Raw genomic sequence first — 14,139 nt, 5'->3', positions numbered from 1 at the left:
TCAGAGGAACACCTTAAGGCAACAAAATGTTTGGTAGATAAACCAAACCAACGTTTACCAAAATATCTTACCAAAAAGAGCCAGAGGGATGGTATGGGGATGGAGGTGGGAGGGGGGTTCAGAATGACGAACACGTGTACACCCATGGTGGATTCATGTTGATGTATGCCAAAACCAATACAATATTGTAAATTAAATTGCTCCAATTAAAATAAATAAATTTATATAAAAAATAAAAAAATAGGTCTTTAGTTTCTTTAGGTAGATATATTCTTAAGTATTTTATTCTTTTTGTTGCAATGATGAATGGAATTGTTTCCTTAATTTCTCTTTCTATTTTCTCATTGTTAGTGTATAGGAATGAAAGGGATTTCTGTGTGTAGATTTTATATCCTGCAACTTTACTATATTCATTGATTAGCTCTAGTAATTTTCTGGTGGAGTCTTTAGGGTTTTCTATGTAGAGGATCATGTCATTTGGAAACAGAGAGAGTTTTACTTCTTCTTTTTCAATTTCGATTTCTTTTTCTGGTCTGATTGCTGTGGCCAAAACTGCCAAAATTATGCTGAATAGTAGTGGTGAAAGTGGGCACCCTTGTCTTCTTCCTGACATTAGGGGAAATGCAGCAATCCAACTGCTGGGCATACACACTGAGGAAACCAGAATTGAAAGAGACATGTGTACCCCAATGTTCATCACAGCACTGTTTATAATAGCCAAGACATGGAAGCAACCTGGATGTCCATCAGCAGATGAATGGATAAGAAAGCTGTGGTACATATACACAATGGAGTATTTTCAGCCATTAAAAAGAATGCATTTGAATCAGTTCTAATGAGGTGGATGAAACTGGAGCCTATTATACAGAGTGAAGTAAGTCAGAAAGAAAAACACCAATACAGTATACTAATGCATATACATGGAATTTAGAAAGATGGTAACGATAACCTGGTATGCAAGACAGCAAAAGAGACACAGATGTATAGAACAGTCTTTTGGAGTCTGTGGGAGAGGGAAAAGTGAAGTGAAGTGAAGTCGCTGAGTCGTGTCTGACTTTTTGCAACCCCATGGACTGTAGCCTACCGGGCTCCACCATCCATGGGATTTTCCAGACAAGAGTACTGGAGTGGGTTGCCATTTCCTTCTCCAGGAGAGGAAGAGGGTAAGATGATTTGGGAGAATGGCATTGAAACATGTTTAATATCATATATGAAATGAATCGCTAATCCAGGTTCAATGCATGATACTGGATGCTTGGGGCTGGTGCACTGGGACGACCCAGAGGGATGGTACAGGGAAGGAGGGGGGGGTGGTTCAGGATGGGGAACAAGTGTATACGTGTGGCAGATTCATGTTGATGTACGGCAAAACCAATATAATATTGTAAAGTAATTAACTTCAAATTAAAATAAATAAACTTAACAAATAAATTTAAAATGGTAAAAACAATAAAAATAAATAAATAAATAAAAGTGGAAAAAAGGACCCTGGGAGAAACTGGCAAATCTAGGAGTCCTCTGTTGTTCAGTAACTCAGTCATGTCTGATTCTTTTTAACCCCATGGACTGGAGCACACCAGGCTTCCTTGTCCTTCACTATCTAACAGAGTTGGCTCAAACTCATGTCCATTGAATCTGTGATGCCATCCAAACATCTCATCCTCTGTCATCACCTTTTTCTTCTGCCTTCAATCTTTCCCAGCAACAGGGTCTTTTCCAATGAATCAACTGTTCACATATTTAGTATTCAGTATTCAGTTCAGTCACTCAGTCCTGTCCATTTCTTTACAACCCCATGAACTGCAGCAAGCCAGGCCTTCCTGTCCATCACCAACTTCTGAAGTCCACCCAAACCCATGTCCATTGAGTCAATGATGCATGCCATCTAACCATCTCATCCTCAGTCATCCCCTTCTCTTCCTGCCTTCAATCTTTCCCAGCATCAGAGTTTTCAGTGAGTCAGCTCTCCGCATTAGGTGGCCAAATACTGGAGCTTCAGCTTCAACATCAATCCTTCCAATGAACACGCAGGACTGATCTCCTTTAGGATGGACTGGTTTGATCTCCTTGCAGTCCAAGGGACTCTCAAGAGTCTTCTCCAACACCACAGTTCAAAAGCATCAATTTAGCTTTCTTTATAGTCCAACTCTCACATTCACACATGACCACTGGAAAAACCATAGCCTTGACTAGATAGAGCTTTGTTGGCAAAGTGACGTCTCTGCTTTTTGATATGCTGTCTAGGTTGGTCATATCTTTTCTTCCAAGGAGTAAGCGTCTTTGAATTTCATGGCTGCAATCTCCATCTGCAGTGATTTTGGAGCCCAGGAAAATAAAGTCAGCCACTGTTTCCACTGTTTTCCCATCTATTTGCCATGAAGTGATGGGGCCAGATGCCATGATCTTAGTTTTCTTAATGTTGAATTTTAAGCCAACTTTTTCACTCTCCTCTTTCACTTTCATCAAGAGGCTCTTTATTTCTTCTTCAGTTTCTGCCATAAGAGTAGTATCATCTTATGGCAGAAAGTGGTGCCATATGCAGTGGTGTCATCTGCATATCTGAAGTCCCAGCATCAGAGTATTTTCCAATGAATTGACTCTTCACGTAAGGTGGCCAAATTATTGGAGATTCAGCTTCAGCATCAGTTCTTCCAATGAGTTTTCAGAGTTGATTTTTTGTAGGATTTACTGGTTTGATCTCCTTGCTGTCCAAGGGAATCTCAAGAATTTTCTCCAGCACCACACTTTGAAAACATCAATTTTTTGGCACTCAGCATTCTTTATAGTCCAACACTCACATTCATGTATCACTATTGGAAAAACCATAGCTTTGACTAGATGGACATTTGTCAGCAAAGTAATATCTCTGTTTTTTAATACATTGTCTAGATTTGTCATAGTTTTTCTTCAAAGGAGCAAAGTGCCTTTTAATGGCTGCAGTCACCATCCACGGTGATTTTGTAGCCCAAGAAAATAGAGTCTCTCAGTGTTTCCATTTGTTCCCCATCTATTTGCCATGAAGTGATAAGACCGGATGCCGTGATCTTTTTTTTGAATGTTAATTTTACACCAGCTTTTTCACTTTCCTCTTTCACCTTCATCAAGAAGATCTTAAGTTCCTCTTTGCTTTCTGCCATGAGGGTGGTATCATCTGCATATCCGAGGTTGTTGATATTTTTCCCAGCTGTCTTGATTCCAGCTGGAGCTTCATTCAGCCCAGCATTTCACATGATGTACTCTGCATATAAGTTAAATAAGCAGGGTGACAATAATAAAGCTATGATATACTCCTTTCCCAACTTTGAATCAGTCCATTGTTCCCATGTCCGGTTCTAACTGTTGTTTCTTAACCTGCATACAGGTTTCTCAGGAGATAGGTAAGGTCCTTGGGAAAGCCATATTTTCCTTCAGTATGGAGAGACATACTGAGTAAATGTCTTATTGGCTTTTATTGGCTACATAAAATTTCAGTTTAACCAGGAATTTACTTGTGTGTGTGTGTGTGTGTTTTGAGGAATGGGGCTGAGGGGTGGTTGAAGAATTAAACTTAAGTATAAGGCTCATTGTGAAACCTCGTCAATACAATCTTATAGTATGACATCAGTATTATGGCTATGCTCTACAAGAGACCTGGAATCCAAAATTAACAAAAATTTGATTACTGACTTATATCACAATCCATGACAACATTTATTATTATGGGCAGGAATTGTATTATCAAATTATTAAGAAACTCTAAAAATATTACTATAATTCTCAATGACTTGTTTTGTAATAATTTTAATTTAATAATGTGATTGCCATTTACTGTAATATTGCAATAATTAGTAAGAATAATTTGACTGATTTACCTATACCTCATTTGATGACGCAAAAATGGTATTTGAAAATTGTCTTTTTGCTTTTTTGTTCTATAAGTATTGCAAAAGATGTATTGGAAGAATGATCATGAAAGTGTTGGTCACTCAGTTGTGTCCGACTCTTTGTGACCCCATTCACTGGAGCCTACAAGGCTCATTTGTCCATGGAATTCTCCAGGCAAGAATATTGGAATGGGTAGTCATTCCTTTCTCCAGGGGATCTTTCTGACTCAAGGATGGAACCCAGGTCCCTGCATTGCAGGAGGATCCTTTACTGTCAGTGTTACCAGGGAAGCCCATAGAAGTTCATGATTAAGAAGAATTGTTTTAGTGTCAGGAGGTTCATTCTATAGGAGAGAGTTAATTTACAGCTGAACTGATAAACTATCTTATCTCTGGGAATGCCAGTATGTATAGCTTTGACTCTTGGCCAAGATAAAAGAGGAATTCATTTATGACATGGTATTTAAAGTGTGAAATGCACTTGACTAGCCCCACAGTCAATTTATTCACTGATGGTTTTCAAAAGGCAAAACATTTTAATATTATAGTTACATTTCTTTTACATTAAGGGATTTATGGGCAGATAAGAGGGGCTACTTCTTTAAAGAAGACGTTGATGTATGGCAAAACCAATACAATATTGTAAAGTAATTATCCTCCAATTAAAATACATAAGTTTAAATTAAAAAATAATAAAGAAGAGTCATTCTATAGGATAATTTCTCTTTCAGTGTTTATTTTCCTTAAAGTTTTGATGGTGTATTTTTTCTAGTTACTCAGTCATATCTCACTCTTTGCGACCTTGTGGATTGTAGCCTGCCAGGCTCCTCTGTCCATGGCATTATCTAGGCCAGAATACTGGAGCAGCTAGGTGATCCCTTCTCCAGGGAATCTTCCCAAACCAATGATTGAACCCAGGTCTCCTGCACTGCAGGCAGATTCTTAGCCTCTGAGCCACCAGGGAAGCTTAGCCTAGATAAAGCAATGTCCTCTTCCTGGGTTCAGCTGATTACTTGATCTTAAGTGCTATTAATTTTGCATGTGATTTTTCTTTTTTTTGAGTCAAAGTATCTTCCAAGAGCTTAGCACGGCAATCTGCCATTTTATTTTCTAACAGAAAATTTAAGGTGATCAACAAAGAACATAGATGCAGTCTTTGTGATATCTTCACCTTTGTCTTGAGCAGTGTGTTCCCATAAGGTGCCATTTAAGGGGACTCTGAAATGGATGCTTATTTCCTCCTATTTATCAGACTGAATGTTTGCTCAAACAGTTTTGAAGAAAAAACCTCAGATAAAGCTAATGAAATGAATTGTCCTATTTTTGTATTAACTGTATATCCATCCATGTTCAAATTTTGATTCATATATATATATTATATTTTGATAATTGATACTTCTTGCTTTTTCTACCAAGTATTCAAATGTCCAAGATCTACAAAAGAATAAACTAATTCATAGGGATTAAGAAATACTGGACTAGAAGTTCATAAAGCAGTCCTGATTACTTCAGTAAACTACTCTTTCCTGACCTTAATGAGATTATGCAAATATGATCTCAAGCAAGATTGCAAATTAAGGAACCAGAGTTGTTTTTTTTTTTTTCATTTCTTCCAACCACAGTATATTATGATAATGTTCAATGAGTGGAATAACTTTAGGAATGGCCAATGTGTGAAAGAAAAAAGTGTTTGGTGAAAGTTCAAAAGATGTGCAAGGAAAAGCAAAGTTGAGATCTGAGGAAGCAGTATGCCAATCTGGATTTGCAACAGAATAGAGTGTGGAGGGTTTAAATTTGGATGTTAGCTATCCCATATTTGGATTAAGTCTTATTCATGACTATCTAGGATAAATAATTATAGAATTTCCCCGTTCTTTAGTGGTCTCTCCATGCCAATTGTTACTTATTTCAGTTTTTGAAATTTTTGATTCTAATGCACATAGATGGATTATATTATTTATTATAAATTCTTCAGAGTAAATACTAAAGTTCTAAATTTTGCTTGATAGAATCTTGTCTAAAATCTTTTCCAAACTTCAATTATTTAGTACTATTCTCACAATAACCCTGAAGTTCTTTGAAAGTCTTGTGAATACCAGTATCCAAATGAAGAGAAGAAACAAAATACAAATAATCAGGCATTAAAATTCTTAACCCTATTGCATCTTATCTATAAGTTCCTTCATCAATAGAAAGCAAATCAAGAAGGTAATATCAAGCGGAATAAAAGGAAAAAATAAAAGACTTAGGGTTGCTTTAGCATATAGGAAACTGCACTCATCAAAATTAGGCCTTGGAAGTACAGTCTTTGGAACTCTGAGGACAGATCTTATAGCATTTCTGTTATGATACATCCTGAATATGGCATTAAGGTTTGCCAAAATTCTCCAAACCAGGCTTCCACAGTACATGAACTATGAACTTCCAGATGTTCAAGCTGGATTCAGGAAAGGCATAGCAATGAGAGATCAAATTATCAACATCTGCTGGATCATCGAAAAAGCAAGAGGGTTCCAGAAAAACATGTACTTTTCTTTATTGAATATGCCAAAATCTTTGACTGTGTGGATCACAATAAACTGGAAAATTCTGAAAGAGATGGGAATACCAGACCACCTGACCTGTCTCCTGAGAAATCTATATGCAGGTAAAGAAGCAACAGTTAGAACTGGACATGGAACAATAGACTGGTTCCAAATCAAGAAAGGAATACATCAAGACTGTATATCATCACCTTACTTATATAACTTATATGTAGAGTACATCATGAGAAACGCCAGACTGGATGAAGCACAAGCTGGAATCAAGATTGCTGAGAGAAATATCAATAACCTCAGATATGCAGATGACACCACCCTTACGACAGAAAGTGAGGAGGAACTGAAGAGCCTCTTGATGAAAGTGAAAGAGGAGAGTGAAAAAGTTGGCTTAAAACTCAACATTCAGAAAACGAAGATCATGGCATCCGGTCCCATCACTTCAAAGCAAATAGATGGGGAAAATATGGAAACATTGAGAGACTATTTCTTTGGGCTCCAAAATCACTGCAGATGGTGATTGCAGCCACGAAATTCAAAGATAATTGCTCCTTGGGAAAGAAGCTATGACCAACCTAGGCAGGATATTAAAAAGCAGAGACATTACTTTTCAGCAAAGATCCATCTAGTCAAATCTATGGTTTTTCCAGTAGTCATGTATGTATGTGAGAGTTGAACTCTAAAGAAAGCCAAGCATCAAATAATTAATGCTTTTGAACTGTAGTGTTGGAAATAACTCTTGAGAGTCCCTTGGACTGCAAGAAGGTCCAACCAGTCAATCCTAAAGGAAATCAGTCCTGGGTGTTAATTGGAAAGAATGATGCTGAGGCTGAAACTACAATACTTTGGCAACCTGATGTAAAGAACTGACTCATTGGAAAAGCCCCTGATGCTGGGATACGTTAAAGGCAGGAGAAGGGGACAACAGAGGATGAGATGGTTAGATAGCATCACCGACATGATGGACATGAGTATGAGTATACACCGGGGAGTTGGTGATGGACAGGGAAACATGGCATACTGCAGTCCATGGGTTCACAAAGAATCAGACACGACTGAGTGACTGAACTGATCCTCCTGGAAATGTTCTCATTGTGGGCATTAAAAGATAAATTCTTGATCTGATTTACATCATTTAAATCTGTGGGAAACTTTCTTTTAAAAATACCAGACTTGAAGACTCTAAAGAAGCTGTTCTAATTTGAGAGAGAATGAAGATAGAGACTGATTTTACAAATTTCTTTTTAATGTTCAGTTTCAATTGGTTTAAGAAATAGTTGATTAAGAATGTCTTTCCATTTCTCCAACGAAGACATACAGATGGCTAACAAACACATGAAAAGATGCTCAACATCACTCATTATTAGAGAAATGCATATCAAAACCAAAATGAGGTACCATTTCATGACAGTCAGAATGGCTGCGATCCAGAAGTCTACAAGCAATAAACGCGGAGAGGGTGTGGAGAAAAGGGAACCCTCTTACACTGTGGGTGGGAATGCAAACTAGTGCTGCCACTATGGAGAACAGTGTGGAGATTCCTTAAAAAACTGGAAATAGAACTGCCTTATGACCCAGCAAAACTACTCCTGGGCATACACACCGAGGAAACCAGAATTTAAAGAGACACATGTACCCCAATGTTCATCGCAGCATTGTTTATAATAGCCAGGACATGGAAGCAACCTAGATGTCCATCAGCAGATGAATGGATAAGAAAGCTGTGGTACATATACACAATGGAGTATTACTCAGCCATTAAAAAGAATGCATTTGAATCAGTTCTAATGAGGTGGATGAAACTGGAGCCTATTATACAGAGTGAAGTAAGCCAGAAAGAAGAACACCGATACAGTATACTAAGGCATATATATGGAATTTAGAAAGATGATAATGATAACCCGGTATGCAAGACAGCAAAAGAGACACAGATATGTAGAACAGTCTTTTGGACTCTGTGGGAGAGGGAGAGGGTGGAATGATTCTGGAGAATGGCATTGAAACATGTATAATATCATATATGAAACAAATCGCTAGTCCAGGTTCGATGCATGATACTATATGCTTAGGGCTGGTGCGCTGAGACAACCCAGAGGGATGATATGGGGAGGGAGGAGGGAGGGGAATTCAGGATGGGGAACACGTGTATACGTGTGGCAGATTCATGTTGATGTATGGCAAAATCAATACAATATTGTAAAGAAAAAAAAAAAGTTTTTCCAAATGGGAGGAATCATTTATACAAATTAGAATTTCTGGTCAATTTGGGATAATGAAGATGGCTGGAAGTTAATAGTTAAGCAAAGTCATTCATAAGAAGAAATGAGAAGCAACAGTAGCAGAGACTAAGTAGAAAAAATTCCAATTTATCTTTCATGTATTACTAACAAGATTTTAAGTTTTTGATGGTTTTAATTGAGTATATGGGAGCTGTGTTCATCGTCTGCTAATTTTCTAAATGAAGCCTATGCTTCATGTCTTTTTATTCACAGGTTGGAAGGCCAGAACTTTGTTTTAAAAAAAAAAAAAGGATAAGAATAAGAGAAAATTAAACTGTTAAATTTAGCTTTTCTTATTGAGATATCCTGAGGTATGTCCCAATGTGATCAAATACAAATCTATTAAGACATTTATGTTATACTATAATATTTGTGATACTGAATATTTTAGATATTTCCATACTTAAGGAAAATATTCTCAGAAAATTATCAACATTAATGAATACATTTAAGAGATAAAAGGGCAGAGTTTCTCGTGATTTGTTTTCCTTTCAAGGGCAATAATAATGGAAATGGTATAAGAAACAAAGATCGAGATATTCTAAAAAATTAAGTTCAATTGCTCATGTATCTGCCTTTAAATAAAAACTTTTCTAATCTCAGATAGGTATTTTGAATACTAGAACTCATTTTACTTTAGCATTTATTGTTTTTACTCTATTATTATTATTTTTAATTTATTTATTTTAATTGGAGGCTAATTACTTTACAATATTGTATTGTATTTGCCATACATCAACATGAATCTGCCACGGGTGTACTTTAATATTCACAAGGAATGTCTTCCCTAAAGCCTCTAAATTCTAATACTCCCAAAAGAATGTAATAGAGAAATAAGATATATTCTTTTAAAGAAATAAAGGATGTACTGAGGAAAGGCAAATATCTAGTAATACAAAGTCATGTATCATGGAAATAAAAATGAAAATGCATGTATACTTACTTAATTTGTTGTAACTAGAATGTCTTATGATTTTGGACCCAGACTTCAAAAATAGTGAACAGCTCTGGGAAATGACCCATAATTTTTATTCTAACATACACATGCATGTTTTTGAAACACTTGATCTTCATATCATTTCTTTGCTTTCAAGCCATTTTTTTTCTATTTATCAAAGCAAAATCAGTAATGCACTAACAACATTAATTTCTATCTAGGCTATACATTTATACATTATACATTAGCATGAAGTTTCAATATGCATTTACTTTGCAAAACTATTTTTCTTTGGACATTCTTTGCCTAAAAATTCTTCATCCCTCTCTCTCAAAATTATTTCAGAGAATATTGAAAATACAGAATATCAACATGATAAGGCTGACCCCAAAATATTTTAAAACATTCTTCTCTTTGATTTACAATAACCTAGAAATAAGTATTCTTTCTAAATATATATTTATTACTGGCAGAGTGTGAGGAAAGAATCCTCCTTCAGTACCGGAGTCCTGGATTTGATTCATGGGTTGAGAAGATCCCCTGGAGACAGGAAAGACTACCCATTCCAGTATTCTGGTCTGGAAAATTCCATGGACTACGGGGTTGCAAAGAGTCAGACACAACTGAGCGACTTTCACTTTCAGTGACAGGAAAAGCAAGACATGGGTCACACAAATATTACCAACGTCAGTTAATCTCTTCAATCTCAGCTGTTTTTTTCTCTGGTTTGTTAGAAGGATTTTGCTAATTTGATCCATTTCTTTCTGGTAAACTGTTTGCACTTGATTTATGGAATGTTAAATCTCTCAGTTTTCCTCCTACTTTAAGAACTAAAGCTTTCTCCATCTTTTGCTGATGTGTTTTTCCAGTGGCCATGTATGGACGTGAGAATTGGACTGTGAAGAAAGCTGAGCACCAAAAAATTGATGCTTTTGAACTGTGGTGTTGGAGAAAACTCTTGAGAGTCCCTTGGACTGCAAGGAGATCCAACTAGTCCATTCTGAAGGAGATCAGCCCTGGGATTTCTTTGGAAGGAATGATGCTAAAGCTGAAACTCCAGTACTTTGGCCACCTCATGCAAAATGTTGACTCATTGGAAAAGACTCTGATGCTGGGAGGGATTGGGGGCAGGAGGAGAAGGGGACGACCGAGGAGGAGATGGCTGGATGGCTTCATTGACTCGATGGATGTGAGTCTGAGTGACCTCCGAGAGTTGGTGATGGACAGGGAGGGCTGGCGTGCTGCGATTCATCGGGTCACAAAAAGTTGGACATGACTGAGTGACTGAATAAACTGAACTGAGACAGACATCGAAATGCTCCAAGTTTCAGTCCTTGGACCATATTTTCTTTTTCATTTATTCTCACCTTCTCGATAATTTTGATCACTTTCGTGGCCTTATGTGACAACTGCCATAACTCTGATCCAGACTTCTTGGAAATCTTGATTTCTCTGTTTGAATGTGTGATACACATATCAAGATTAATATATTAATACCTAAATTTTACTTTTTATCACTGTTTGTTCCACATTCCTCCTCTAATAACTAAACATTAACTCTGCCCATTTAGTTTCTCATTGGAAAAATGCACTGGAATACTCCTCAACTCTTCTGTTCCTTTCACTACCCGTATTCCATTGTTTATCAGTCATTCCTGTGGGATCTATCTTTATTGTTATTTTTTTTAATCTGACCTCTCACTATCTGTACCTGGTTCAAGTCATTGATTTTTTTAATTAATTTTTATTGGTGTATAATTATTTTCGTGTTGTTTTAAAACTTTACAACAAAGTGAATCATCATATATATTTTATAATATATTAATTATAAATATATATTACATATACAGTGATTACACGTGTGATTATTATATATATAATATAATATATGTGTGTGTTTGTGTGTATATATTTTCTTATATTTCCTTCCTACTAGATCACCGCAGAGCACTGAGTGTAGAGTTCCCTGTGCTGTACAGTAGGTTCTCATTAGTTATCTATTTTATACCTAGTAGCATATATATTGGAGAAGGCAATGGCATCCCACTCCAGTACTCTTGCCTGGCATATCCCATGGATGGAGGAGCCTGGTGGGCTGCCGTCTATGGGGTCAGAGTCAGACACAACAGAAGAGACTTAGCAGCAGCAGCAGCTATATATGTAAATCCCAATCTCCCAGTTCATCCCAACCACCTCTTCCCCATATTGGTATCCATAAATTTGTTTTCTAGATGTGAGACTCTATATCTGCTTTGCAAATAAGTTCATCTGTTTCACTTTTTTAGATTCTATATTAAGCAATATTATATGATATTTGTTTTTCTCTTTGACTAAAATTCACTCCATATGAGAGTCTCTAGGTCTGTCCACATCTCTACAAATGGTACTATTTCATTCTTTTTATGTCTGAGTAATATTTTACTGTACATATGTACAACATCTTCTTCATTCATTCCTGTGTTGATGGATATGTAGTTTACTTACAAGTCTTGTCTATTGTAAATAGTACTGTAATGAAGATTGGCATGCATGTATGTTTTCAGATCATGGTTTTCTCCAGGTAATATGCCCAGAAGTGGGTCACAGGGTAGTTCTGTTCTTAGTTTTGAATACTGTTATCCATAGTGGCTGTACCAATTTACCTTCCTACTGAGAGTACAGGAGAGTTAAATTCCTCAAAATCCTCCCCAGGATTTTTTGTAGGCTTTTTGATGAGGGTTCAGATCATAAATTCCTTATTGCCAAATTCCGACTTAAATTGAAGAAAGTGAGGAAAACCACTAGACCATTCAGGTATGATCTAAATCAAATCCCTTATGACTATACAGTGGAAGTGAGAAATAGATTTAAGGGACTATATCTGATAGACAGAGTGCCTGGTGAACTATTGACAGAGGTTTGTGACATTGTACAGGAGACAAGAAACAAGACCATCCCCAAGAAAAAGAAATGCAAAAAGGCAAAATGACTGTCTGAGGAGGCCTTACAAATAGCTGTGAAAAGAGGAGAAGTGAAAAGCAAAGGAGAAAAGGAAAGATATACCCACTTGAATGCAGAGTTCCACAGAATAGTAAGGAGAGATAAGAAAGTCTTCTTCAGTGATCAATGCAAAGAAATAGAGGAAAACAACAGAATGAGAAAGACTAGAGATTTCTTCAAGAAAATTATAGATACCAAGGAAATATTTCATGCAAAGATGAGCTCAATAAAGGACAGAAACAGTATGCACCTAACAGAAGCAGAAGACATTAAGAAGAGGGAGCAAGAATACACAGAAGAACTGTACAAAAAAGATCTTCACACAATCGAGATAGTAACGAATGTGTGATAACTCCAACTCACCTAAAGCCAGACATCTTGGAATATGAAGTCAGGTGGACCTTAAGATTCTTCACTACAAACAAAGCTAGTGGAGGTGATGGAATTCCAGTTGTGCTACTTCAAATCCTAAAAGACGATGCTGTGAAAGTGTTGCACTCAATATGTCAGCAAATTTGGAAAACTCAGCAGGGGCCACAGGACTGGGAAGTGTCAGATTTCATTCCAATTCCAAAGAAAGGCAATGCCAAAGAATGCTCAAACTACCGCACAATTGCACTCATCTCACACCTAGCAAAGTAATGCTTAAAATTATCCAAGCCAGGCTTCAGTAATATATGAACCGTGAACTTCCAGATGTTTAAAGCTCATTTTACAAAAGGCAGAGGAACCAAAGATCAAATTGCAAACATCCACTGGATCATGGAAAAAGCAAGAGAGTTCCAGAAAAACATATATTTTGGCTTTATTGACTATGCCAAAGCCTTTGATTGTGTGGATCACAATCAACTGTGGAAAACTGAAAGAGATGGGAATGCCAGACCACCTAACCTGCCTCTTGAGAAACCTGTATACAGGTCAGGAAGCAACAGTTAGATTTGGACATGGAACCACAGACTGACTCCTAATATGAAAAGGAGTACATCAAGGCTGTACATTTTAACCCTACTTATTTAACTTATATTCAGAGTACATCATGAGAAACACTGGGCTGGAGGAAGCACAAGCTGGAATCAAGATTGCCAGCAGAAATATCAATAAACTAAGGTATGCAGATGACACCACCCTTATGGCAAAAAGTGAAGAGGAACTAAAAAGCCTCTTGATGAAAGTGAAAGAGGAGAGTGGAAAAGTTGGCTTAAAGCCCAACATTCAGGAAACGAAGATCATGGCATCTGGTCCCATCACTTCATGGCAAATAGATGGGGAGACATTGGAAACAGTTGCTGACTTTATTTTTGAGGGCTCCAAAATCACTGCAGATGGTGATTTCAGCCATGAAATTCAAAGACACTTACTCCTTGGAAGAAAAGTTATGACCAAACTAGACAGCATATTAAAAAGCAGAGACATTATTTTACCTACAAAGGTCCATCTAGTCATGGCTATGGTTTTTCCAGTAGTCATGTATGGATGTGAGATTTGAACTATAAAGGAAGCTGAGTGCCAAGAATTTATGGTTTTGAACTGTGGTGTTGGAGAAG

Source organism: Capra hircus, chromosome 6 (genome assembly GCF_001704415.2).
Source record: "Capra hircus breed San Clemente chromosome 6, ASM170441v1, whole genome shotgun sequence".
Taxonomy (NCBI): Eukaryota; Metazoa; Chordata; class Mammalia; order Artiodactyla; family Bovidae; genus Capra; species Capra hircus.
This window is presented reverse-complemented; position numbering follows the sequence as displayed.